The following is a 14,512-nucleotide window of genomic DNA, read 5'->3' on the forward strand; positions in this document are numbered from 1 at the left end:
ATCTAATATATTATCTAACATATCCATCTATCCATCCATCCACACCACAATTACTGTTAGTATTAGGTTCATCACATTAGGAGCTGTTCTTAAGAACAGGATCCTTTTTGTTTTTTTATATTCCCTAATGAATTTCAGACATATTGCGTTACTAAACCTCAATATGCTCTTGTCAGTCTGGAACAGTAACCTTGTAAAATCAATGTTTGCCAGCTTTACTGTACTGACATCACATGGGGCTCCTGTGTATTCCCAGCTCTATCTACAGTACAGTATGCTAAAGGAAAGCCTGTACAACACTGCCCCCAGGGGCTCAGTGTAGCACAGCACTGCACCTCTGCCCTTTCTTCTTACAGTAGCTGTGTGAGTGGGTGGATGTACAACTACCAGACAGCTTGACCCAATTAACAACAATCGCTGCCATCACTGGCACTTTTCCAAGACTTCTGTTCTGAGAGAGCGTGTGAGAATTAAATATATATATGTTTGGATTTCCCAGTGTGCTAAATATACATGGCAGGGATACAGACCACTATAGTCTGCTGGAATCAAGATCAAGTCCAGCATTCATCCAGCATTCGTCCAGAACCCCCCTCACACCTTCACCAGCCCACGCAAATCTCCAAGAGCAAGCCTGGAATTTGTTTTTCATATGTCAGGATGATTCAGGTGTTATAAAAGCAAAGAAAATTGCTGCTGGAGGGCTCCCTGTGTGGTTTGAGAAGGTGTGTTTGAGGAGGACTTCAGGTGAAAGGCCCCTGAGGCAGCGTTAGGTCCTGAGAACACTTGATCTTTGCTCCGTGCTGCTGCAGTCAGTTACTGTGGATTTGGCCATCTGCTCGTGTTTGTTAACAGAGTGTGATGAGTTCAGAGCAAGGTCAGGAAGGTAAACAATGCCTGTATGAATAATCAAGTTGCATGTTGCCATGTAATCTATCTGCTGATTTGTTGTTCATTAAGTTCAACACAAGATAAAAGAGGATTAGATGCAGATCTAAATCCATGTTATACAAAGTGTTTATGTCATGGAATTACATAATGATCCCCATAACCCCATCAATCCCCATTGTAAACAATTAAATATAAATCTTAAATATAAACATTATATGCAATAACAAGGGGCAACCCTGCACTACATCTTTGCCCCCTGGCTATGAAAATGCTCAACTACATCTCGCTTTACTAAACCACAAGGTGGCAGATTATCACATCTTCTGTTGGCTGGAGAGTTTTTATGTATATGGGTTTAAAAGTGAGTGAGACAGTCACTCCAGCTGTATTTAATGTACTAAGAATCAAAAAGACAAAGTATATCATAGTGTAGTTTTAACTGTTTTAGTTAGATTGGCTCACTCAGTGAGTTCCAGAAGCACTTCAACTTGCAATTGATTTATAGTGCAGCGTCACCCCCAAGTGCAAAGACGCAGTCAGATTAATTTATCATTGGCAGTACTCCTGATGATATATCAGACAATACGTTATTTATTACGCAGGGTTACAGCTACCATATGGGGGTGAGAATCCAAAATACTTTACTCATCGGCAGGGGGTAAATTGGGACGTTACAGTTGCTCTTATATATAAGCATAAAGAAATATAAGAGAGATAGAAATAAAGGAGTATGTAAACTGTAAATGATGTACATAATGCTACAATATGTAACACAATATAAAAATATGTGCAGTATACAGTATAACCACAGTGTAAATAAGTAAATAGAAAATGCTGAAAAGTGGGATCTATTAAGTGTGTTAAATATAAATGTAAGAATATTTCTTGAAATGTATATTATAAATGCAGTATTAATGCCAGAGTATTGTGCAAATCATGTCCTCTATAATATTTCTGTAAATCTGGCAGGTTTAATGATATGAAAGTTTACACTAGAATTACATGCACACTACTAAAAGGATTTTAAATCTATATGGTTCTATTTGTCAGACTAAATATCTTAGAATTGGACAATTTTAGGAAAAAACAAATGAATACATTTAAAGGGACTTTTTGTAACTTCTTACACGTACAAATCAATCTGGATACAGTGGACGTTTGTGCAGAAATAAATGCTGCAACTCCTCCAGACCAACAGAGGTTTCCCGTGTCTTGTGAAGTGACGGGGCTACGCAGGGAGAAACGTTATCGTCTACCGACCGGGTGCCGGTGTCTCCCCTGTTTCTTCCGGCCGCGGTCGGGAGGCTGAGCCAGACCTTCGTCTGGTCAGCTAACATTACTGCCAAGCAGGTGAAATATAGAGTGATATTGTGGTTTTAGCTGACGTGTGTCGCCTCACTGTTTTGACGGAAGCTCGCTCACATTCAGGTAGCGCATGCACACGGGCGAGCGCAAGCAACAGGACGCTGACTTTCGTTGACTTAATGGCCACAGGTGTCGCTGTTACAACCAATTTCTTATTCTTACAAATAGTCCCTTTAAAAAATTATTTATTCACCACCAGAATTATATGCTTATCAGTGCAGATTTCGAAGAGAAAATGATAATATATGAAAGTATAATTGATCATTTAAAAACATTAATAAAATGTAATTTTCTGTGCTTTTTGGGAGGGGGGGGGGGGGGATATTTGTTGGTGGGACTCATGACCTGAGTAATCCAAGCTGTGGAGAGAAATTATAAATTTGTCTCTGGTGTTTTCTCACATGGTTTAATTTATTTCTGTTTTCCATCAAGTGTATTTTGAGTTTAATGATGTTAATTGTTTAACTGATGAATACAAATGATCTAAATAATACAAAATAAATTTACAAATTATACATTTTACAAAGATGCCAATTGAATAGCCTATAATAAAAAACCCTCTATTGGAATATGAGGGTATAAATACAGTGTGTTCACAAGCATTACTGCAACACAGATGCTTAAGAAGTCAGAGGGGAAAGTTTTAGAGTATCATGGATGACAGTGAGTGGGACTGTCCCAGCCGGTGCTGAATGAGCTGTAAAGTGTTGGTGTTGGGCGGGGGGGTGCGTTAAAGGCGCGTCCACATCCTGACATAAGATCCACTATATCGTCAGAGTGGAGAAGGAAATGAGGGAGAGAGGACTCCTCCTGTCATCTCATCATCCCGGATCAGTGTCTGCAGCTCTTTATGTCGTTACTTCAGTGTTTGTACGGTGCTCTGCTCAGCATGAGAGACTACTGGATACGTCTTTGTGAGTAAAAACGCTGCAGCTGTTTCTCTGTTGTTGTTGGAGAGGGATGATGGTGAGCTGCGTCAAGCGAGGCAGGGTGCAGGATGTTAGCCTTCAAAATAAAAGCAGAATGTGTCAGGGAAAGGGGCAACATGTAGTAAGATTGACTAAATGCAAAACATAGTTAAATTAAATTAGGCTAACAACAAGTGGAGTTAACTACCCAAAGTCAGGTCAGCTAAAAATAACAGGCTATACCAATGAAAGTGCGTCACTGACTTTTATTTTGAAATTTGTCACCGGAAGTCGTGTATTTATTGTGAGTGGCTTGACACAAACTATCAGCCCATCCCATGCTTCTTTCTGCTTATTCATGCTTCACATTAAAAATGGATGAAGTTGTTCATATTAAATCAAAATAACTATAGGAACAAGCTAATTCACATTATAAGTAACGCCATATAAAATATAAAAACAATTCTAAACTATTTATAAACTGTTTGGATTTTTTTTTTTTTTTTTTTTATTTGGAAAAGGTGTTATCACAGTGTATATCAAACTTTACAGAGAGTTATACCTGACTGTTTTCCCGTTTTAATATACATGTACAGTTTATATGCATATGCCCGAAAAGAAGCATGCAGATGCCACAGTACTTGTGAGTCAACTCAGTCTTCTGGAGAACTGTGGGTCCTCCAACCTCACTTTCTGAAGTACGTGGCCGTGTAAACCGTTCCACAAGTCCAGATTAAACACATCAACACATATGCACATCTATAGTCAGTTGCATATACAGCCTACATGCCCATGCATACTTCTCCATCAAACTATCAGCAGTTACATTTAGCTTTCTTCTGTTTGGATTCTTAAAATGACATTAGATTAATTAAAGCTTCAATAAGCAGAAGTTTTTTTTGGCATCATTGGGCAAAAACATCCATAATAACCTTTCAGCATATTGTAATTTAAGTGTTCTGAGAGATAACTAGACTTCTGCACCTCCTCATGGCTCTGTTTTCAGGCTTTAAAACATCGACTCCTTGATGGGAGACTTTGGCCAATCACAGGTCATTTCAGAGAGAGAGAGAGAGCGTTCCTATTGGCTGTGCTCTGGCTGGTGGGCGGGGCTTGGTATTTCCTCGAAGGATCTCAACATGGCTGGCTGCCGAGTCACAAACTTTCTAATTTTACAGCTAAACAGTACACTACAAGATGTTTCTGAAAACATTTGAGGAGAGAATTAGGCATTACAGTAACAGAATATTGATTCATATTTGATCAGCGCTGCCTAGTTTGACCGTTTGATAGTAGTTCGCGAGTGATTGACAGCCGGCTCATAGACGGCAGCTGGACGGCAGACTCCAGATCAGCTCTGATTGGTTGTTCTCCTCCGGTCTGTGAAATCTTGCAGATGCTATTAGGAGCACCGGAGGACACAGAGGCACTTGATTTTTTTCAGATTACCTGTCTCATGCACTACTGTCAGAATATGGTGACCGTATTTATTTTTTTTTAATCGTTTGCTCCATTTCTACCCACTGCAGCTTTAATCAAATGTAATTTAATTTACTAATGTTTTCCCTCTGTGGAGTCATACATGACCTATGGCCAACAAGCTCTTGACACTGTTATTAAATAAACTTCCAGTTATCCCCAAGGCAACTGTTTTTTCCCTCCAAACTGGACACCATGTGAGCACACTGAGAGACATGCTGTTTGTTTCCCTCTCCACTCATGGTACCCGGGAAATCTTGAACACCTCCCAGCTCCCGGTCTATTTCAGTATATCTCTGATGGGAGGACGACAGGTGTGGCCTGCATCACACAGAGCAACGCCTGGCAGAGCATCACAACACACGCCTTCCCGCTGCAGGGTATTTAGGTCAGACTCGGAGGGGGGCCCCCCTTGGAATTGGAGTTCATAGGGGTTCATCTTGTTAAAGTGAGCATCCAGAGGGCAGGGGAGAGAGCTGCTTAGCCCCAGAGGCCTTATGGGAAAAGAGATCAGTGGTGCCACTTGCCAGTTCGTATAGGGTAGATGGAGAGCCCCTAACACCCTACTGTGTGACAGACGAGCAGTCTGCGGACCCGTGTCTCCAACTGACCATCTGTGTTTCAGTGAGTCATCATGCACACGCGCCATTCTCACCAGCTATGCTGCCTGCCCGCTCACCTGCCAGCTTTCCGCTTTCTATTTTCGGACGAGGCGCCAAGACCCTCCTGAGTACAATATGCCATTGACACACACATGTGTCCGGTGATTCCAGTAGGCAATAGTCATATAGGATCATGTCAGTATCATGTAAATGACAGAGTTAGAGAAGGACGCATTCATCCAGGAAGGCCTTAGTCGCATTTTAAAGGAACAGTGTGTAGCATTTAGGGGGATATTTTGGCAAGTATATTTTCTTTAGTGTAAAATCACTTGGAAATCAGAATCGTTGTGTCTTTACCTTAGAATGAGTCGTTTATATCTACATACGGAGCGGGAACTCTTCACGGAGCCGGCCGCCATGTTGCTACAGTAGCCCAGAACACAAACCAAACACTGATGCTAAATGGGGCCTTTCACTTTTTTGCTTTACGGTTTTTCTTATATGTTTTGGCTTACTTCATATCCTGTTTTGTGCTCATAATGTAGCCTACAGACATTTTTTCCCAACTGAATCACATTACTTTCTTTGCTGTACCTGTTTGACCCTGGGGGATCATTAGTTTCCCTCAGTTTCAGTCACAAATTGTTCCAACCCATCAGCACTGGCTCAAAATTCATCTTGAAAAAAAAAATGTTTTCTCGAGGGCACAGTTGCACAACCAGCTGTTTAAATGTATTGGCATTTAAACTGATAATGCTGTTTCAGGAATGACTGCTCCCAGCAGGCAAGGTCATGTTGAAGAACAGAGTCACTGCTTGTTTAAGTATTTCAGTTTCAAAAAGGAATATGTTTAGTCACATTTTACCCTCTGGCTTGACTTTCTTATGTAGATCTGTATTAACCGGTTCAGAAGTGTTGCATTTGTGGTTTAACTCTGGACCAAAAAACTGATGTAATGAATGTTTAAAGGAGTAGTTCAACATTTTTGGAAATGTGTGTATTTGCTTTCTTGCCGAGACTTAGATAAGAAGATTGATTCCTCTCTCGTATCTGATCGGTATATATGAAGCTGCAGCCAAGAGACGGTTAGCTTAGTATAAACACAGGAAACAGGTTAAAACACCTAGCTTGGCTCTGTCCAAGGCACCTCTAAAGGCCCAGACACACTAAGCCGACATCAAAGAACTCGCAGCAATGAAGGCCAACCGTCGAGTCGCCTCACTTTGCCTGCGTCTTGGCCAAAAAGTTGCACTCGAACACACCGCAAAGACAACAGCCAACAGCCAACTACCACGTACGTCCTGCGCTTGCGTGAGATGAAATAACTCTCCCTACCAGCAGGTTGCAGTAGTCTGTAGCCGCCATTCAAAAAGGGAAACTGGAAGACCGAGGACGGCGTATATACAAGCCGTTATTATGATACGTACATGAGACAAAGCAGCGTTTGCCGACCATTTTCACACCACTCTCACTCACCCCTTAGCTTCATTCCAGATGGCCATGTCGTTGTGAAAATATCCGTGTGTTGGAATGATGAGATGAGATGAAGATGACAAATATGTGAGCCCTCTTGACTTTACTCGTTCGACTTCGGTTTCTCTTCTCGTTCACTGATTCGCTTTAGCTGAACAGCCAATCGGAGTGATTTCTCGCACCGACGGGCGCCTCCACCGATTCAACATGCTGAATGGGCTGAAAAAACTCTGACGCGGGCAGACTAAAGCCGACGGTGCGGGACACAACGCAAGAACTAGGCCGACAAACGCTCACCGACGGCCCCAAACTGTCCGACGACTGACCAACGACTTGGTGTGTCAGGGCCTTAAAGCTCAGTAATCAACACATTATAACTTGTTTGTTTAATTTGTACAAAAACCAACAAAGTTGTTCATCTAAACAATATACTTACAATCTTAAATTTACTTAATATGTCAATATAACCATGTAACATGAGTCTGATTGCAGGCCCTAATAAAATACTGCGTTCAGATTATTTTGTTCCATCTGAATGTACAGACCAACTATCACATCCGTAAAGGTCAGAGAAACAAAACGGCTGCCTGAACAGTTGCATTACTGCTAAGTATTACTGGTAATCAGGTTATGTTGTAGTGCTCTTCTAATGTGGAAACTGTATGTACTAAAGACAGTAGGTTATAATGTATGGTCTGAAATGTTAGACGGATACTTTAAGCTATAAGCTCTATGCTGAGGTCATGTTGTAGTGTAAGTGCAGTGAAAGCACTTTGTAAAGTGTAGTTGTCTCAGGTTTGTTGTCCCCCTATGTGACCATAGGGACTAACAGAGTCAGTCACAGCTTGCAATATCCCCCCCCCCCTCTCTCTCTCTGTCTCTTTCTCTCACTTCATTTCCGTGAGACTTTATTGGAGTGAGACAGCATTGCTGAAGCACACTCCCATGAGTCTCCCTCCCCCCCCACTTTCTCTCTCTCAATCATTATCCAGTCATATATTCCCAGCAACTCTCACTTTTACCAGGTGCTAAGACTTCCGCTGCCCCCTCCTTGTCTTTCACCGTGTCTTTTAAGGAGCAATTATCATGTTAAAGCTGAGCTTATGAAGTACTTGCCAAGGGAAACACAGACACTTTTACATCAGTCATATGAGGTGTCCATATTTTCAGTAACTTCAGAAAGAGATGTGATGACAGACAACTCATAAACAGTCTCCCTGGCTCAAGGGTGCTAAACAGACCAAAGTGTCTTTGGATCTGATCCTTCACTTACTTTTTCTTTACTCACTTCTAGTCTTTCAGCTTCTTTCATCAGCCTCTTAATTCCTCTGAGCTGTGGGCAAAGTTAATTCCAGATTTCTAGTAATCCACATGAAAAACAGAGCAGAGAAGAACAAAGATAAAGAGGTCAGGTGAAAATATGGGCGTTAATTAAAACTGTTCCGTGTTAAGCTATGCAGCACTATGTGCTTTCTGATCCTGTTACTTACCAACTCCTTACCAACACATTGTCTCCTGTCTAAATACGCATTGCATGTTTTTATCTTAGTGGAACATTTTGAAATGCATGCTGTCTGCATGAACAAAACCTCCAGTTATTCAGTAATATCAATAAAGTATTTGAAACAAAGTAAAATGCAAAATTAAAATACTGTACAGGAGGAGTAGCTTTCATATGGTGCTAGCTCGGCTGCTATCATGGATAAATATGAGCATAAAAAGAGACAGTTTAGATGGTACAGCACTGAGGGTGTTGGTTTAAAAAAGTCCTGACTTGATTCATAAAATCAGTGGTCACCAACAATATCAGGAAAGATGACCGTTGGGCCAGTTTGATGTTGTTTATATCTGATGCGATGCTCAGACACTCATTTATATTTTGTATTTAGTTAGCTTTTATTTCGATGTCATGCAAAGTATTTAGCTCATCCCACACAGGATTACAAGACACCACTTCAACCATCAAAATCAAACATCAAAAAGAATAACTTCATCCTTTTTAACATTATATTAATAATTTCAAATAACATGTTTTTGCGCATATTTTCAAATAACTAGAAAAGCATGCTGAAAGTCTAAAGTTTATCCTGATAAAGGGCTTTTTCCTCATCTAAGGCATATCCAATCCGCACATCCAATCCAAAAACAGGCAGGTGCTGAGCTTCAGGTGAGAAGATCATGGAATAAACACACTGCAGGAATCCAATGCTCACTAATTTATTGCACAGTGCAATAAATTAGTGAGCATTGGAGTTCTGCAGTGTGCAAGCTATATATTTGTTTATTCCTTTTTTCCTCATCTCCCAGGCTTTTTCCAAGTAACTATCCCTCTTAAATGTTTTGTGTGAGAATAGCCAACTCATAATCCGTATTTTAAAAATCAGTTTCCCATTTTAACCTACCTAAAATATTGCATAGTTCCCAGTAAAAAGAACAAAACAAAACAAGGTAAAACTTGCTCTCTAATACATATTGTACATATGTACACTGAGATGACTGCCCAGTTTTAACATTTAGTGGTCAAATGCAACTCGATGTTTGGAATTTCTTCAGAATCGTAAAAAAGTGACTTAAAAATGATCAAAAGCACACATAAAAATTGTATTGACTGATTTGATGTAATGACGGTAAATCTTAAAGTAAAACTGCTGCGTTCTTGTAGCATCAGCAAAACAAATGACCAAAGTAGAAGACCAAAAAGCAACATTCCTACATTCCCAATAATAAATATATACATACATTTGCATAAAGCAAGCATATTTGTCCACTCCCATGTTGATAAGAGTTTTAAATACTTGACAAATCTCCCTTTAAGGTACATTTTCAAAAAATGAAAATGTTTGATTTATTTGCGATTAATCGCAATTAAATATTTTAATCGATTGACGGCCCTAATTATTTAAAAAACAATATTCATCTAAATAAAATGTTGTTAATAAGACCTTTAAGTGTGAAGTGGATATGTAGGATATTGAATAAAAAGAGAAAATGTAACAGATTAAACAAGGAAGGATTTTTAAGCATTTTCTGATCTGTAACATTGTTAAACCAGATTTAGTTTTAAAAATAGACATGTTGATGTTTTTTTCATAAATATTTGCTTCATAATAAATCATTTTTCAGTTTTTCAATTCTGCTCTATCGCCACTAGAGGGAGCCCCAGTTTCAGAATAAATCCAGCCTGTCTTCTGATGTCTCCCCACAGCAGTGGGTCTCAGTATATGGGCCAACTCACAAGTTTCATCTTGCTGTCAGACAATATTTCTTGAGTTCCAGTGACACGTTTCTGTGTGAAAGACGGAAATCGAGGAAACGAGTGATCAGTGTGTGTGATACTGTACTCATGAATCATGACTGACATTCATGCTTTGCTTGATGTATACGTGCCTGAGAGACGTGGAGATCAAACGATGAGGAGGAATGCTGCTTTGAGCTCCATCAGTCCCTCCTGCCATGTCTGTTTCCTCAGTCTCACACACACACAGAGATAGTTCTCAATGCTCTGCCGTTAATTACAGGGACAGATAAAGCCCTGCCTTAGCAACGTATGCCGCTGCACGTGAAATACACCTGTGTGTCAGTGGATCAAAGCTGCCATCCTCTAAGGTGGAATTAGTATTCAAAGGGGGGATGTAAATTAAACAGTACTCTGGTGTCATCTGTCTCTCCGATTCTCTCTCTCACACACACACCTGCATAATGCTGTCATCCCACATGCTTTGATGGTGCGAGTAGGTGTGTTTGACAGGAAACAAGGGCTGGGTCGAGGCATGTGGTGGCACACTAGCACACGCTCTGCATACATGTGGAGTGAAAAGCAGAAAGATGGTTGGCAGGCGTACCTCGATGGAGCTACTGATCGTGCCCATGTGACTGTATACGGTGTCAAAGTGTCTGTGTGTGGCTTCTCCGTTTGCAGCTGCGGGATCAAGCCCGGGCTGGGAGCCTCGATGTGGGTAAACTGTGATTTGGCTATCTCTCTTCCTGGAGGAGATAAATCCCAACCATGCTGGTGTGTCAGCCACTCAGTAATTACTTCATCCTGTCACGGCTGTCTGAGAATGCAAGCCAGTGGGAACTTGCACTGTCGCTCTTTCACTTGACACAAGGCAAAAAAAACACTCTTTTATACGGCTCAATGTCAATTTGAGGCCGTTTGTCATCAGATTAAGAGATGCAGAGGGATTGAATTTAGTTGAAAAGTGTTTACATCTGTGGATTTACTACCAGTTACTCCAGCTTGTACAGCTGAATTTAGTAAACTAACTCGAACGCGTCTGATCTCAAATTGAATTTGAAGTAAATCTTGTGATCCAGATGTAAGCAAAGGAAATCCTTGACTTCTTGCAGTATGAAAGCTTTCACTAGATGTCATCATAGCCTCAGCTCCTTTTGAAGCAGTCAAATTTGTGTTGAGTGTGGCCCAAATAATGCGTAACATGACGCTCTGGTGCAATGTGATCTCAAGTAACCCATGCAGGATGAATTGCACCTGTAGGCACTTGCTGAATATTTGTGCAGAAATTGCTATATCATTGTATCAATCATGTGCAATCATTGTGCATTTTCCTACGACTTGAATCGACAGTGATTTCCTGCCTTGACATGCTCTAAAAGCACAATAAAAGTCAATAGGATCAGTCTGCAACGGGACTTAAAGCTTTTTGTTAGGTGTTCGTGTTTACTTACTTACGACTTAATTGGTCCCAGCTTGTTAAGGCCTGGAATGCTTTGATTATAGCTATTTAGGTAGGAAGAGTAGATATCTTTTGACACAGGAAGAGAACATCTCTCCTCCTGCTCTGTTTGAAAAAAAGGCATGAGACCAGGGAGGAGCTGACAGGGCTACGCAAACACAAAGAATGGCTGCGGCATCGGACCCCTGCTGTCCCCCCACTCTGCAGAAACAACACACCAGCTTCCTGCTAAAAAAAAAAAGAAGGAATCTGCAGTTTAACTTTGAGGAATTACTTTCCCAAATGTCAACATGTAAACAGCACATTTGGCGTGTCTGAACGGGGGTTTGCTCTGTCAGGTAGGGGTTGTCCCACTCCTCCCTTCTTTTTTTTTTTTTTTTTGCTCTTCCTGTCTGTGTTTTGGCATCAGAAGGAGCAAAGGAAAAAGCAAAGGATTTCCTCAGTGTTTACTGTGGATGATCCTCATGGCTCCTGCATGCTAAGCTAAGGCAAGGCAGGGCCCGCAAAGCTCTGCGTGAATGAAAAAACAGAACAGGAGTTGGGATATAGAGTTAAATCTCCTCCAAGGAGGCGTAAAAGACGAAACATGCTTTTTTTGCTCTGCTCTCTTGACAGAATGTTGAAGGTTTTTAGACTTTACTTGACAGCTAAATTGCGTGGTTCATGTTGCTTTCACTGCTCAGGAGGGGTATGTTGGAGTAAGTCTGAGGAATGGTGCATGGCTGTAAGTGGGTGGTTTGGGCCGCGCAGTGTGGGAGGCCGGGCCCCAGCGCAAATTAAAGACTTCTCTGTGAAAGTCCCAGACTCGGCTACAGTAATGTGTGTGTGTCTGAGTGACTGAGCCTGTGTGTAAGCGGCCGGCGGGGGAAGAGACCCAGTCCTCCCTCTTTTTTATTTTTTTAACCAGTCATTAAAAATAAGCCACAGCTCACCCCCGGTACACACTGAGAGACAGCGAGAGGGAGAGAAAGAATGCATCTCCTCTTTCTCCTCCCTTTCTTTGAGCTTTGCTGCTTCACTAACCAAGTAAAACGGGGAGGAAAGGGGGAGGTTGTGTTCAAGGGGTGCTGACTCCACTCAGAGTTTTTTTTTTTTTAAGACGCAGACCCCTCCCCCGTGTAAAGAGCAGTTTTTTTTTCTATCCAGGAGGGGAGAGAGAGAGAGAAAGAGATGAATGGGGAAAGGAATGCAGGAGACAAACGAGTGCTCTCGGCAGGAGAGTGGGAATGTTGGAGAGACTATTGTTTTGTTCCTCCCCCACAAGATTCAGCAGGGAGTGGATGTAAACACGCAGGAAAGGGAGGGAAGAGGGGTGTGAGAAATCACACCTGAGAGACAGATAGAGAGCGTCTATATTCATATTTACCCCGATACATGCCGTCTCCTTCGCTCGCTACTTTGGACACACTCCCATGCAGCCAGTGCCTATAGCTGCCATCTCGTCTTTCCCTCCGCCCCCTTCAACAGGATGTATAGGGTCACAGGGTCAGGACTGGAAACCACAAAAGACAGTATGCGTCAGTATAGCCTGGTTCTTGTTCCAAATCCCCCCATAGCCCCTCTTGTACCTCCTACCTTTTCTCTCTCTCTTCCCTCTCTCATTTTCTCTCTCTTAACTTTTCCATCTCCTTCTCTCCATCCGTCCTCCACCCCCCCCACCGCCTCCTCCTCTTCCTCTCATATAGGCGACGCAGAAGGCCTTACGTTTGGTTTTGGGCCCAGATGGCTTTAGCATGCCTCTGGCGGTGGATTAAGCCCCGCCAGTGTCTCCTTTCCCCTCCATGTGCAAGTGGTCAGGACAAAGAACGTCAAACAGAGGGGAAAAGGAGGAAGGAATGCGAGGAGGAGAAGAAAAAAAAAAAAAACAGGGCTGTGAAACAACACCCGTCGCCGATGTTTCACGGCATTCCTGGAAGAGTAAACTCAAACGCTTGTAAAAACCCCGGCAGCCAACTTTCCTGTTACTTTTTGTGCCCAGTCATTTTATGAATCGTGCTCTGACTTTTCTTGCCTCTCGGCGTCAATCCTTCCGAGTGCTTGTTGCACGGAACGAAGAAGTGAACTTTTGACCACATTCTGCTGCATTTATATGTAAATAGCAGCTGCAGCGAGCACAGTGATCCTTCATGTAATGACATGACATCGGCATTGTGTTTCAACCCTCTCACTTAAGGCCCGATTCTTCTGTGCGTATATGTGTGTCAGCCTCTTGTCTTTTTTGTCTGTCTTTGCTGTTTTTGTCCCAGAGTCCATTACTCCCCAGGCTCGCGGTTATGTTTTCCTGTACTCGGCTGTAACTCCACGGACTTTCAGTTCTTGTGGACAGTCTTGTCATGTTTTATCAGCGAGCTGTGTTTAGCACTTGGAGACAGTGTGGTGGCAACATTGCTGTGTTTATTTTTAGTGTAGCAGACACCGGCCTAAGTGGGCTGTATTATCCACTTAGCAACACAAAATGCCACCATTAAGACTCTCCTCGCTTCTTCTTTCACTCTATCTTTATCTGTGTGTGTTTGACATTAACTAGATTTATGTCGACCTAGTCACCGCTCAATCACAAAGCCGGTTTCATTTTAATGACTAACAGACCTCCCCCAGCTCCGTGATTCTGTTTTTAGGTATGCCACCACGGCTTGATACGGCTGCCTGTGCTGTCACTGCCGGCACATGCGATGTGTCACTCCGCGCAGTCTACTCTTAAAGTCTCAGTCAGTCGGTGAGCAATGCTGTGGGAAACGAGTGCAGTGAAAGCATGCGTGAGATGTGTGGGCGTGTTAGCTTTAGCGCTGGAGCTAATGCTCAGGTTTATGCCCCACGAAGCAGCTGGAATGTACAGGAACTGAAGGAAACAGCACAGCAGACTTATCCTCTGTCCTGTCCCCCCTTTTTCTCACTTCTCTTTCCATTATCCGTTCTTTATCTCTGTCCTTCTCCTCTTACGTTATGCTCTCTCTTTCAACCCCCTGCAGGCAGCTCTTTTTGGACAGAAACAAAAGACTAATGTGTCTCTTCATGTGGTTGTGCACTAGTCAGGGGTAAAGCTCTCGCCAAGGAGTGAGGGAGAACAATGGAAACGGCCCGGAGCCGTCACAGGGGC

At 42.2% G+C, this 14,512-nt stretch overlaps 1 protein-coding gene and 1 long non-coding RNA gene across 8 annotated transcripts in view; one reads left to right on the plus strand and one right to left on the minus strand.

Annotated features, from left to right (window-relative positions):
- dlgap1b (discs, large (Drosophila) homolog-associated protein 1b) overlaps window positions 1–14,512 on the plus strand; it is a 260,605-nt gene that overhangs the window by 225,403 nt on the left and 20,690 nt on the right. The gene's annotated exons all lie outside the window — the stretch shown is intronic.
- LOC141759575 (uncharacterized) lies at window positions 2,578–14,212 on the minus strand. 4 transcript variants are annotated; one of them, XR_012592151.1, is made up of 5 exons: window positions 13,120–14,212; window positions 12,782–12,907; window positions 10,106–10,188; window positions 7,992–8,077; window positions 2,578–3,261 (listed from the first exon to the last, which is right to left on the minus strand). It is a non-coding gene; the product is annotated as an uncharacterized LOC141759575 (long non-coding RNA). The 4 variants fall into 4 exon arrangements; XR_012592149.1 differs by having other exon boundaries at window positions 7,992–8,051; window positions 12,991–13,137; XR_012592150.1 differs by having other exon boundaries at window positions 8,007–8,077; window positions 12,991–13,137.

Source organism: Sebastes fasciatus, chromosome 21 (genome assembly GCF_043250625.1).
Source record: "Sebastes fasciatus isolate fSebFas1 chromosome 21, fSebFas1.pri, whole genome shotgun sequence".
Lineage (NCBI taxonomy): Eukaryota > Metazoa > Chordata > Actinopteri > Perciformes > Sebastidae > Sebastes > Sebastes fasciatus.